The sequence below is a fragment of the Erythrolamprus reginae genome, chromosome 3, assembly GCF_031021105.1.
Source record: "Erythrolamprus reginae isolate rEryReg1 chromosome 3, rEryReg1.hap1, whole genome shotgun sequence".
In the NCBI taxonomy this organism is placed as follows: domain Eukaryota; kingdom Metazoa; phylum Chordata; class Lepidosauria; order Squamata; family Dipsadidae; genus Erythrolamprus; species Erythrolamprus reginae.
The window spans coordinates 249,451,619-249,464,245 of NC_091952.1; the positions used below are offsets into that span (position 1 = coordinate 249,451,619).

The 12,627-nt window shown below is 43.6% G+C and overlaps 1 long non-coding RNA gene across 1 annotated transcript; it reads left to right on the forward strand.

Annotated features, from left to right (window-relative positions):
* The first annotated feature begins 2,622 nt into the window (after nt 1-2,622).
* On the forward strand, nt 2,623-11,892 carry LOC139166004 (uncharacterized). Its single transcript, XR_011558866.1, has 3 exons — nt 2,623-2,699; nt 2,803-2,930; nt 11,593-11,892. It is a non-coding gene; the product is annotated as an uncharacterized lncRNA (long non-coding RNA).
* Nucleotides 11,893-12,627: the final 735 nt, after the last annotated feature.

The window sequence follows — 12,627 nt, forward strand, 5'->3', positions numbered from 1 at the left end:
TTCAATCATTTTCTCATTTCTCTTTTTTCTCCCCTTTTTTCTATCATTTCTCTCTCTCTTTCTTCCTCTCTCACACTCTCTTCCTCCCTTCTCTCTCCCCCCCTCCACTTGCCCACGAGAAGAAAAAAAGCAACCTCTGCCGGGCAGCTCCCCTTGTGCCCCCGCTTTGTGCCTGCCTCTTTTGGGGATTTCTTTTTCTTTTCTTTTTTGCGCTGGCAGCGGGATCTGTTGGGGAGGGCTCTGCTGGGAAGGCCTCTCAGCTGCAGAGCCGAATGGGGGCGGAGGCAACAGCGGAGCCCGGCGCTGGGGCCATGCGAGGCTGTTCATCCAGGGGGGCGTGGACTGGCAAGTCGCCCTCCTTTCTCTCTCTTTCTCAAGATCGCTTGCCGCTTGCCTATTGCAACGAAGGAGGCGAAGCAAGGCTCCAAGCTGCAAAGCGGCAAGCGGCAAGCGATCTTGGAGTTTCCCCTTTGCCTGGGCGGCAGGAAGACCAAGGGAAGGTTCCTTCAGCCACCCAACACCTGATCCGCTCCGCAGCGCGGCAGCAGCGAGGAGCCGAAGATGGGGTTTCCCCTTTGCCTTTACCCCATCTTCGGCTCCTCGCTGCTTCCGCGCTGCGGAGCAGATCAGCTGTTGGGCGGCTGAAGGAACCTTCCCTTGGTCTTCCCCGCCGCCCACACGCAAACTCCACCATCTGCGCATGTGCAGCCATGAAAAAAATGGCGCACATGCGCAGATGGTGGTTTTTACTTCCGCATCCAGTATAACGCGGAAATCGGTTAGCGCGGGAGGTCTTGGAACGTAACCCCCGCACTAACCGAGAGATCACTGTACACACAAACAGAAGCACACACAGCTCTTCTAAAATTATACACATTCCACCTCTGGGAAACATACCCAGAGCCCAGCAGGGGAAGAAAAAAAAATCATTATTTTTCTACCGGTTCTGCGTACATAGGAGGAAACCATGATAATCTGAAAATGGCTAGTTCTACCACAATGCCAGCAGAAGTCAACTGAGCTGTGTTCTTCGACGCAGGAATTAAGAAAAAGGGTGAAAGAGCAGGAAAGGGGAGGATATGCCCTTGGCTTGGACGGTTGTCTATTTGGGAGAAAGGCAGGAAGATAAACAGATCAGAGGAAACTGAGTCTGAGAAGACAAGCTAGATGAAAGCAGTATGGCAGGAGATGGCATCCCCATGCTTTAATAGTCCCTGTTTAGACTGCATAGAACTTAAGGATGGGAAGACTGACCTTGTAAAGATTGAGCTTTAGTCTTCTACAAAATTGATACTTACAGTTCTGTCGTGCTCTCTGGTTGATTCCTCCCAACAATTCACAGGTACAAATTTCAGACACACACACGTTTGAAAATTCAAAACAATGTTCTTTATAATGAAAATTCACTTAAACCAAGCCCTCTTTTGATATAGCAAAGAGCACTTGTCTCCAAACAAACTGGTAATTTGTACAAGTCCCTTATCAGTTCTGTGATACTTAGCTTGCAGCTGCGAGGCAATTCACAGTCCTTCTTCTTTCACAAAGTGAAACACTCTTTGCCCTGGTTTAGTTTCAAAGCGGGGAAACATCAGCACACAAAAAGTCGAAGTCAGTAAAGCAGTCACGAAATACAACGATCAGATAATCCTCCACAATGGCCAAACCCACAGGCTGCTATTTATAGCAGCCTCACTAATGACCACAGCCCCACCCAACCACAGGTGGCCTCATTTTCTTTGATAAAAATCTCTCAGTTGTTGTTGCCTATGCATCGCTCTCTGCATGCGTGGCTGTATCATTAACTCTTGTTCCAAATCCAAGGAGGAGTTAGAGAATTGATCTCCTTCTGAGCTGTCTGCCACACTCTCCTCCTCCCTGTCAATCATGTCTTCTTGGTCAGAGGAGCCTTCATCATCAGATTCCACCGGGGGCAAAACAGGCCTGCAGCATGTGGATGGCTCCCCCACATCCACAGTCCTTGGGGCAGGAGCTGGGGCAGAGCTAACCACAACACTCACCACTCCTGGTCCACGGCGAGGGGGGATGAGGGTGGGGACCAGGCGGTGTTGCTACTTACTACCGCTGCCAGTGCAATGTGTGTGCAACTTTGGGTCACTGGCATGTGCACCTATGTTTCCCAGATATATTTGGCTTCTTTGCACCCACAGGAAACAAAATCTCGTGAGCGGTTGTGTGTGAGAGATTTCGACTTTTTTTTTTTGCTTTTCCCCATGGTCTTAGGCGACCTCTGTGAAATGGTTGTTCGATCCCCAAAGGGGTCCCAACCCCCAAGTTGAGAACCATTGGTAGGGTTTCCTGGTTAAACTTGGGGTTAGATTAGGACAGTGGTTCCTAACCTTGGCCAGTTGAAGATATCTGGACTTCAATTCCCAGAATTCCCCAGCCAGAATTCCCCAGCATTCGCTTGCTGGGGAATTCTGGGAGTTGAAGTCCAAATATCTTCAAGTGGCCAAGGTTGGGAAACACTGGATTAGGAGACCTGGAACATCCCTTCCAGCTCCATTATTCTGTTAGGTTTCTGTTAAACCCTGCTCTAGATAAGCAAAGCCACCTTCAAATTCCACCAGTCCATCACTGAAATACATCTACTTTCCTCCAACAGAAAACTGTTAAAGTGTTGTCATATTTCAGCTCCATTCTACTGATCCTATTCATTTGTGCACAAGATGTGATAGCTGGTAAGTAATGCAATGGCTGATGTACCTCTGGATGAAGATCAAGCCCACGTCTTGTTCCTGAAAAGTGATGCTTCATTTCTTGCCTTCTTTTTAATCCACCAAGCACACCTTCCAAGCCTACTTACTGTGGAGTTGTTCTCCCAGTCACCAAGAGCTTCAGCCTTTGCGATTGCGGGAACTGTGTATTGGAGCATAGGCTTTATCACAGGAATAACATTCTACTTCCTTGAGGTAAGCGAGGGGGGGTGCCTTGGTTTTCTGTTATTTTCTAATAGGCATTTCATGACTTTATTTGTCATTCACTACCGTTCATGGAAACACAGAAACATAGAAGTCTGACGGCAGAAAAAGACCTCATGGTCCATCTAGTCTGCCCTTATACTATTTCCTGTATTTTATCTTAGGATGGATATATGTTTATCCCAGGCATGTTTAAATTCGGTTACTGTGGATTTATCTACCACGTCTGCTGGAAGTTTGTTCCAAGGATCTACTACTCTTTCAGTAAAATAATATTTTCTCACGTGGCTTTTGATCTTTCCCCCAACTAACTTCAGATTGGGTCCCCTTGTTCTTGTGTTCACTTTCCTATTAAAAACACTTCCCTCCTGGACCTTATTTAACCCTTTAACATATTTAAATGTTTCGATCATGTTCCTCCTTTTCCTTCTGTCCTCCAGACTATACAGATTGAGTTCATTAAGTCTTTCCTGATAGGTTTTATGCTTAAGACCTTCCACCATTCTTGTAGCCCGTCTTTGGACCCGTTCAATTTTGTCAATATCTTTTTGTAGGTGAGGTCTCCAGAACTGAACACAGTATTCCAAATGTGGTCTCACCAGCACTCTATATAGCGGGATCATAATCTCCCTCTTCCTGCTTGTTATACCTCTAGCTATGCAGCCAAGCATCCTACTTGCTTTCCCTATCGCCTGACTGCACTGTTCACCCCTTTTGAGACTGTCAGAAATCACTACCCCTAAATCCTTTTATTCTGAAGTTTTTGCCAACACAGAACTGCCAATACAATACTCAGATTGAGGATTCCTTTTCCCCAAGTGCATTATTTTACATTTGGAAACATTAACCTGCAGTTTCCATTGCTTTGACCATTTATCTAGTAAAGCTAAATAATTTACTATTTCAAGTGCTAGAAGGGAGAGAAATTTGAATTAATTATTCTCCTCTACAGTACTTTGGTATGACCACACTTGGAATACTGTGTTCAGTTCTGGGGGCCCCAATTTAAAAAGGACATTGATAAACTAGAGCAAGTTCAAAGGAGAGATACAAGGATGGTGAGTAGTGTGGAAACCATGTCTATGAGGAATGGTTAAAGGATCTAGGGATGTTTAGTCTGGAAAGGAGAAGACTGAGAGGAGACTTGATCGCTGTCTACAAATATCTGAATGGCTGTCACAGAGCAGAGGGATCAGCATTGTTCTCATTAGCACATGGAAGGACTAGAAACAATGGAATGAAACTGCAAAGGATTAGATTTAGATTAGATATCAGAAAAAGCTTTCCAACAGTAAGGGTGATAAACCAGTGGAACAGTTTGCCACAGGAGCTGGTGGGCTTGCCTTCACTGGAGGTCTTAGAAACATAGAAACATTGAAGACTGACGGCAGAAAAAGACCTCATGGTCCATCTAGTCTGTCCTTATACTATTTTCTGTATTTTATCTTAGGATGGATATATGTTTATCCCAGGCATGTTTAAATTCAGTTACTGTGGATTTATCTGATGGAGACTCTACTCAAAAAGAGGATAAATCAGCATCTAAAAAACAATAACTTATTGGACCCAAATCAGCATGGCTTTACTGAAGGCAAATCGTGTCAGACTAATCTCATTGAGTTCTTTGACTATGTCACAAAGGTGTTGGATCAAGGTGGTGCCGTGGATATTGCCTATCTGGACTTCAGCAAAGCCTTTGATACGGTTCCACATAAAGAGCTGATAGATAAATTAGTGAAGATTGGACTTAATCCCTGGATAGTTCAGTGGATTTCAAGCTGGCTGAAGCATAGACATCAGAGAGTTATTGTTAATGGCGAGTATTCTGAGCAGAGACAGGTTACAAGCGGTGTGCCACAAGGGTCTGTTCTGGGTCCTATTCTTTTTAATATGTTTGTGAGTGACATAGGGGAAGGTTTGGTAGGGAAGGTTTGCCTATTTGCCGATGACTCTAAAGTGTGCAATAGGGTTGATATTCCTGGAGGGGTCTGTAATATGGTAAATGATTTAGCGTTACTAGATAAATGGTCAAAGCAATGGAAACTGCAGTTTAATGTTTCCAAATGTAAAATAATGCACTTGGGGAAAAGGAATCCTAAATCTGAGTATTGCATTGGCAGTTCTGTGTTAGCAAAAACTTCAGAAGAGAAGGATTTAGGGGTAGTGATTTCTGACAGTCTGGAAGACAGAAGGAAAAGGGGGGACATGATCGAAACATTTAAATATGTTAAAGGGTTAAATAGGGTTCAGGAGGGAAGTGTTTTTAACAGGAAAGTGAACACAAGAACAAGGGGACACAATCTGAAGTTAGTTGGGGGAAAGATCAAAGGCAACATGAGAAAGTATTATTTTACTGAAAGAGTAGTAGATCCTTGGAACAAACTTCCAGCAGACGTGGTTGGTAAATCCACAGTAACCGAATTTAAACATGCCTGGGATAAACATATATCCATTGTAAGATAAAATACAGGAAATAGTAAAAGGGCAGACTAGATGGACCATGGGGTCTTTTTCTGCCGTCAGTCTTCTATGTTTCTATGTTTCTATCTACCACGTCTGCTGGAAGTTTGTTCCAAGGATCTACTACTCTTTCAGTAAAATAATATTTTCTCACGTGGCTTTTTATCTTTCCCCCAACTAACTTCAGATTGTGTCCCCTTGTTCTTGTGTTCACTTTCCTATTAAAAACACTTCCCTCCTGGACCTTATTTAACCCTTTAACATATTTAAATGTTTCAATCATGTCCCCCCTTTTCCTTCTGTCCTCCAGACTATACAGATTGAGTTCATTAAGTCTTTCCTGATACGTTTTATGCTTAAGACCTTCCACCATTCTTGTAGCCCGTCTTTGGACCCCTTCAATTTTGTCATTATCTTTTTGTAGGTGAGGTCTCCAGCACTGAACTCAGTATTCCAAATGTCGTCTCACCAGCACTCTATGTAGCGGGATCATAATCTCCCTCTTCCTGCTTGTTATACCTCTAGCTATGCAGCCAAGCATCCTACTTGCTTTCCCTACCGCCTGACTGCACTGTTCACTGTTCTTCAAGCAGAGACTGGGCAGTCATCTTTGTGAGATGGTATAATAAATCCTGCATTGAACAGGGGGTTGGACCTGATGACCCTGGAGGTCCCTTCCAACTCTATGATTCTATAATTCTAAGTTTGCTCTTGCTGTGAGAGAAGTAAGCAATTTTGGAGAGCAACCTGCTGGGAAATTAGTTTAAATTTATGGAGATTCTCAATCTTCCAGGTCATGGCTGAGCCAAAGGTGCTTTTTTCAGGAGGCAACTGGACTCCCCTATAATCATTAAGTGTTGTACCTCATGATTCTTGACAAACGTATCTTTTCTTTTATGTACATTGAGAGCATATGCACCAAGACACTTTCCGTATGTGTCCAATCACACTTGGCCAATAAAGAATTCTATTTTTTTTAAAGACATTTTGCTTCTTATCCAAGAAGCTCCTTCACCTTTGACTGGATGGTGGGGACTGGAAGGATTTATATTCCTTGCAGACAGCTGGTATTCTGCATCCTTTTAGGGGGTCCTTGAAGCCCTGGGGGGTTTATCTGTAGCCTCAGGGTCACCTGAATGATGCTCCTGTTCTTGCAATATGCATTTTGCCTCTAGAAATGGATTCATTTCATGCACAGAAGCCAAAATACCATGCTGAAACACTGGGGCACCTGCAGCTCTGTGCACGGTTTTTCTACCTCCACAGGTGCAGCAGCAAAATCGCGCTGGACCCGCGGTGACGAGCGCAATTTAATGTTCTGGCTCATAGCCCATCACTGCATCCATCCATCCATCCATCTTGCATAGAGCTCATCTTGCCAGAGATGAATCTAGGCAGATTCCAGGCATTTCAGTTGAAATGCACCAGAAAACACGAAAGCAATAAGGATAAATAAGGAGCATATTTTACATTTTGCAGGGGAAGAGAGATTCCACAGAGGACACAAGTTCATGACCACAATTGAATTCATTTTATTTCCTTTGTTATTAAGCAACCGGGTTGTTAAGGGAGTCATACCAGGGGACAAATTCAGCAGTTTCTGGAAAACTGGTAGTGGAAATTTTGAGTAGTTCGGAGAACCAGCAAATATCACCTCTGGCTAGCCCCAGAATCAGGTGGGAATGAATATTTTGCAATTTCCTTTACCCTGGAGTGGGGAGGGAATGGGGATTTTGCAGTATCCTTTGCCCTGGAGTGGGGAGGGAATGGGGATTTTACAGTATCCTTTACCCTAGAGTGGGGAGAGAATAGGGATTTTGTAATATCCTTTGCCCTGGAGTGGGGAGGGAATGGGGATTTTGCAGTATCCTTTGCCCTGGAGTGGGGAGGGAATGGGGATTTTACAGTATCCTTTACCCTAGAGTGGGGAGAGAATAGGGATTTTGCAGTATCCTTTGCCCTGGAGTGGGGAGGGAATGGGGATTTTACAGTATCCTTTGCCCTGGAGTGGGGAGGGAATGGGGATTTTACAGTATCCTTTGCCCTGGAGTGGGGAGGGAATGGGGATTTTACAGTATCCTTTGCCCTGGAGTGGGGAGGGAATGGGGATTTTACAGTATCCTTTGCCCTGGAGTGGGGAGGGAATGGGGATTTTGCAATATCCTTTACCCTAGAGTGGGGAAGGAATGGGGATTTTGCAATATCCTTTGCCCTGGAGTGGGGGAGGGAATGGGGATTTTACAGTATCCTTTACCCTAGAGTGGGGAGAGAATAGGGATTTTGTAATATCCTTTGCCCTGGAGTGGGGAGGGAATGGGGATTTTGCAGTATCCTTTGCCCTGGAGTGGGGAGGGAATGGGGATTTTACAGTATCCTTTACCCTAGAGTGGGGAGAGAATAGGGATTTTGTAATATCCTTTGCCCTGGAGTGGGGAGGGAATGGGGATTTTACAGTATCCTTTACCCTAGAGTGGGGAGAGAATAGGGATTTTGCAGTATCCTTTGCCCTGGAGTGGGGAGGGAATGGGGATTTTACAGTATCCTTTGCCCTGGAGTGGGAAGGGAATGGGGATTTTACAGTATCCTTTGCCCTGGAGTGGGGAGGGAATGGGGATTTTACAGTATCCTTTACCATAGAGTGGGGAGAGAATAGGGATTTTGTAATATCCTTTGCCCTGGAGTGGGGAGAGAATAGGGATTTTGTAATATCCTTTGCCCTGGAGTGGGGAGGGAATGGGGATTTTACAGTATCCTTTGCCCTGGAGTGGGGAGGGAATGGGGATTTTACAGTATCCTTTACCCTAGAGTGGGGAGAGAATAGGGATTTTGTAATATCCTTTGCCCTGGAGTGGGGAGGGAATGGGGATTTTGCAGTATCCTTTGCCCTGGAGTGGGGAGGGATTGGGGATTTTACAGTATCCTTTGCCCTGGAGTGGGGAGGGAATGGGGATTTTGCAATATCCTTTACCCTAGAGTGGGGAAGGAATGGGGATTTTGCAATATCCTTTGCCCTGGAGTGGGGAGGGAATGGGGATTTTACAGTATCCTTTACCCTAGAGTGGGGAGAGAATAGGGATTTTGTAATATCCTTTGCCCTGGAGTGGGGAGGGAATGGGGATTTTGCAGTATCCTTTGCCCTGGAGTGGGGAGGGAATAGGGATTTTGTAATATCCTTTGCCCTGGAGTGGGGAGAGAATAGGGATTTTGTAATATCCTTTGCCCTGGAGTGGGGAGGGAATGGGGATTTTACAGTATCCTTTACCCTAGAGTGGGGAGAGAATAGGGATTTTGCAGTATCCTTTGCCCTGGAGTGGGGAGGGAATGGGGATTTTACAGTATCCTTTGCCCTGGAGTGGGAAGGGAATGGGGATTTTACAGTATCCTTTGCCCTGGAGTGGGGAGGGAATGGGGATTTTGCAATATCCTTTACCCTAGAGTGGGGAAGGAATGGGGATATTGCAATATCCTTTGCCCTGGAGTGGGGAGGGAATGGGGATTTTGCAATATCCTTTACCCTAGAGTCAGTGTTCTCTCTAAATTTTTTTTGGGGTGGGCGGAAAAGTATAGTGTCTGAGCGGCAGTCCCTTCAGGACTGGGCGACACAGAAATAATAATAAAATTTCCCTCTCGGCTTCTGGGCAGGTTTGGAAAACTCTGAGTTGATGATGATTTTTAAGTGAGCGATCAGCTTAGAGGGAACTATGCCTAGAGTGGGGAAGGAATGGGGATTTTGCAATATCTTTTGCCCTGGAGTGGGGAAGGAATGGGGATTTTGCAATATCCTTTGCCCTGGAGTAGGGAGGGAATGGGGATTTTGCAATATCCTTCTTCTGCCATGCCTACCAAGCCACACCATGCCCACAAAAACAGGAGGGATTTTTTTTTTAATTTCATCCCTGAGTCATACCCAAGTTTACAATCTTTTTGGCCAGGGTGGCGGTTAAGCTAATCACTGAAGTGGTTAAAGGCACCTGGCCTTTAATCAAATCCAGCTTCACCCATTGACTTGGCTTGCTGGAAGATTCATGGGAAAATGGGAAATGGCAATCTTATGACCACCAGGGATGCTACCGTCATTACACCAAATACATGCCAGAATCCCAATGACCAGATTTCGCTCCTATAATTATGGGGATGGTAGTGTACATCGGTTGCAAAGGTGAGGATTGGTTGTAAGGCACCTTTTTCAGTGCGGTTCTAACTTTGAACAGTCACTAAAATGAAGGGTTGCGAGCAGGCGGGGGTGGCTAATTACCACCGCTACCAAAATGATGCGTGCGCAGCTCTGCATCGTTAGCTATGTATGCACAGGAAACAAAATCTCATTGCTGAATTCTCTCTCTTGAGTGTGCCCTCTCATGAGATTTTACTTTCTGCGCACGAGCAGCATCAAAATCTTGTTGGGGTGTGCATCCACACATGCCTCCAGTTGGTATGACTCTTAGGAACTAGGCATGTAGTAGAGCTCCGAGTTTGCAGAGAGGGGCGGCATATAAATCCAATAAATCAAATCAAGCTTTCATCATAATTTACAGAAGAGATTTGGAGGTGTTATGCCGGGCTCTATGGCATGAGCCTCCCGAAAGTTCAAGAGTAAAAAAAGTCAGACACACACACACACACTTGAAAATTCAAAAACAATGGTTTTTTCCCCCACAAAATTCAAAAGAAACAAAGCACCCTTTTTGTATTGCAAAGAGCACTCTTTCCAAAACAAACTTGTAGGCAGTAAAACCCTTTAAGCAGTCCCAAAGTACTTAGCTAGCAGCTGTGAAGAACGTCACAGCCCTCTTTCTTCCACCAGTTGAAGCAAACACGCTTTGCTATGGCTTGGTTTCAAAGTCCTGAAAAATCAAGAAACAGAGATTTCTTGAAACACCAGGCTCTTCCTCCAAAGACAAACAGATAATCTTCCACCCGCAGCAGCCGACAAGCTGCCCTTTTATCAGCAGCCCTAATTAATTGCACCACACCCAAACACATGAGAAATCTCTTATTTCTGATAATATCTGTGCAGCTGTTCCTTTCGATTCAGTGCTCTGCGGCTGCGTATGTCAATAAAGGGTTCGTCATCTGAATCCAGGGTATGCAATAGGGTTGATATTCCTGGAGGCGTCTGTAATATGGTAAATGATTTAGCCTTACTAGGTAAATGGTCAAAGCAATGGAAACTGCAGTTTAATGTTTCCAAATGTAAAATAATGCACTTGGGGAAAAGGAATCCTCAATCTGAGTATTGTATTGGCAGTTCTGTGTTAGCAAAAACTTCAGAAGAGTGATTTCTGACAGTCTCAAAATGGGTGAGCAGTGTGGTTGGGCAGTAGGAAAAGCAAGTAGGTTGCTTGGCTGCATAGCTAGAGGTATAACAAGCAGGAAGAGGGAGATTATGATCCCACTATATAGAGCGCTGGTGAGACCACATTTGGAATACCGTGTTCAGTTCTGGAGACCTCACCTACAAAAAGATATTGACAAAATTGAACAGGTCCAAAGACGGGCTACAAGAATGGTGGAAGGTCTTAAGCATAAATCGTATCAGGAAAGACTTAATGAACTCAATCTGTGTAGCCCAGAGCCAACCTCAACAGGAGGTATAGATTCTATCTCTAAAATTAGATATTTCCAGCTCCCTTTTCATATAAAATCTAGAGTAGTACAAAGATATATTTTTAAAAAAAACAAAAACCCTAATTTTAGCTTGTAAATGAAGTAGGAAGTTAATTACGCAGAAGATTAATGCAACGGTGTTCTAATAAATGGACACTATGGAAAAGTAGAATGATTGAAAATGTAATGCAAACCAAATCTGTTTGAAACTGGAATCCTTAATTTTTATATGATTTAATTAATAGAGTCGCAATTTATTCCGGGGCACATCAGTTTAATAAGTAAGCGGATGCTCTGATTCTGGATAAATTGATCATTATTTTGATGCAATACTGGTTGTAAGTGGAAGTCTACTTCTAGCTTTTTGTGAATGGCAATGCAGAGAAGATAGAGATGGGAGCTGTTGGTCCCTTTCGGAGTAGCTTTCCCTTCTATTTCTTGGATGTTTGGCCAGGATAAGAACCTCATGAAGCAGACGCTAATACAGAAGGATAAGAAAGATGCCAGAATGATATTCATGGGTTGAAATGTGTATTTCTCCTTCTTTCCTTCTCTCAGTTTCCCACTTATTCTTTTTCATTTTCAGAGGCAACTTGGCAACTTCAGCTGTGCCATCTTCTTGCCCTTCTCTTTAGGAACCCTTACATTCATCTACAAAATAGTTCCGGAGACGAAGTCACAAACTTACCCCGAGATCAAGAGAAAGATGTCACTCAAGAAACCCAGGAGGTTCCGTTCTAGAACACTCAGGAAAAAATCAAGTATCAAAAGACGTAGCTGAAGTCTTCTCTCCCTCCCTCCTTACCTCCTCTCTTTTCCTCCCTCCCTTCCTAAAAAAGAATCCTACTTTATCCTTCATCTTCTTCAAATGTTGACATACAGTATTTCCTCCTGATCAAATAAGATACCATCTATGTCTTATTTTGATTTATATTTGCTAAAATATATTTACCTGTTTTAATAAAGTTATAGTACTTCCAAAATATGTTTCAGTGAATTTATCATCATCATCATCATCATCATCATCATCATCATCATCATCATCATTTATTTATTTATTGTTAGAGTGGAAAGGGACCATGAAGGCCATTGAGTTCAACCCCCTACCCAAGCAGGAACTCTATAGTACACCAGTCAAGTGGCAGTTCAATCTTCTCTTAAAAATGTCCAGAGTGTTGGAGTTCACAACGTCCGCTGGTAGGTTGTTCCATTGGTTGATCGCTCTGACCGTCAGGAAGTTCCTCTTTATCTCCATGTTGCATCTCTCCTTGGTCAGCTTCCAGCCGTTGTTCCTCGTCCGGCCCTCTGGTCCCCTGAAGAATAATCATGATTTGATTTGATTTGATTTGATTTGATTTGATTTGATTTGATTTGATTTGATTTGATTTGATTTGATTTGATTTGATTTGATTTGATTTGATTTGATTTGATTTGATTTGATTTGATTTGATTTGATTTGATTTGATTTGATTTGATTTGATTTGATTTGATTTGATTTGATTTGATTTGATTTGATTTGATTTGATTTGATTTGATTTGATTTGATTTGATTTGAAAAACCCATTATTAAAAGCAAACATACACACAAACATACCATGCATAAACTTTATAGGCCCGGGGG